Source organism: Emiliania huxleyi, assembly GCF_000372725.1.
Source record: "Emiliania huxleyi CCMP1516 chromosome Unknown EMIHUscaffold_174, whole genome shotgun sequence".
NCBI lineage: Eukaryota > Haptophyta > Isochrysidales > Noelaerhabdaceae > Emiliania > Emiliania huxleyi.
The window spans coordinates 276,736-278,156 of record NW_005200844.1 but is presented as its reverse complement, the minus strand read 5'-3'; positions in this window follow the sequence as shown (position 1 = coordinate 278,156).

Sequence of the window (1,421 nt, the reverse complement as noted above, 5' to 3'; positions counted from 1 at the left end):
GCGGACATGCCCGCGCAGCGCGTCTGGCAGCAGCTGCCCTGTGGCAGCGTGCAGCAAGCAGCCGTGCAGCTCGTAGTCGCTGGTGGTGGCGGCGCCCGCGGCCGTCACCACTACGAGGCGCGGCGCCTATGTGACATGTCTCGGACATGTCTCGGGCATGTCCTGGACATGTCCTGGACGGCACCACCACGAGGCGCGGCGCCTATGTGACATGTCTCGGACATGTCTCGGGCATGTCCTGGACATGTCCCGGACGGCACCACCACGAGGCGCGGCGCCTATGTGACATGTCTCGGACATGTCTCGGGCATGTCCTGGACATGTCCTGGACGGCACCACCACGAGGCGCAGCGCCTATGTCACATGTCTCGGACATGTCTCGGGCATGTCCTGGACATGTCCGAGACATGTCCTGCCACGAGGCGCGGCGCCTATGTGACATGTCTCGGACATGTCTCGGGCGTGTCCTGGACATGTCCTGGACGGCACCACCACGAGGCGCGGCGCCTATGTGACATGTCTCGGACATGTCTCGGACATGTCCTGGACATGTCCTGGACGGCACCACCACGAGGCGCGGCGCCTATGTGACATGTCTCGGACATGTCTCGGGCATGTCCTGGACATGTCCTGGACGGCACCACCACGAGGCGCGGCGCCTATGTGACATGTCTCGGACATGTCTCGGGCATGTCCTGGACATGTCCGAGACATGTCCTGCCACGAGGCGCGGCGCCGGCTGCAGCGACTTTTTCCAGACTTGCTCCTCGTGCGCCTCGCGAGCGAAGTGGAGCACCGCCATGACCGAGCCGAGCTCGTGGATCACGCCAGAGTCGAACGGCAAGTCTGCAGTGCCGGGTTCGGGTACCGTGGGGGTGGGGTAGGGGGTGTGGCTCGGGTACCTTGGGGGGAGGGGATGCCAGACCCGAATGGCAGTCTACAGGTTCGGGTACCGTGGGGGTAGGGGGTGGGTTCGGGTACCTTGGGGGTAGGGGATGCCAGCGTCGAACGGCAAGTCTACAGAGGTCACCGTGGCCCCGGGAGGTCTACTCCAGTGTGTGTGTGTGAGAGGGGGTACACTCCACGCCACGCATTCTACACCGCTCTGTGCGCACGCGTCCTGTGTGCGGCGGGCGTTGGTTCTAGATATTTGTCGGGAGGGAGGGGCAGGCCGCTCACCGGCGCGCAGCACCCGCGCCGTGCCGACATGCATCTCGCCGCCTGTCCGGCCCGGGCGGGGAGATGCGGGGAGATATGGGCGAGATGTGGCGAGAGATGGCGAGAGATGTCCAGGCGGAGGGGGGGGGGGGGGGGCCTTGCCGGTCCAGGCAGGCTAAAAAGGAAGGGGCTTGGTGGCCGGTGTCCCCCCCATTCAGGGGCAAAAAATGGGAAAATACCGGAAAATGCGGGGAAATGCGGGA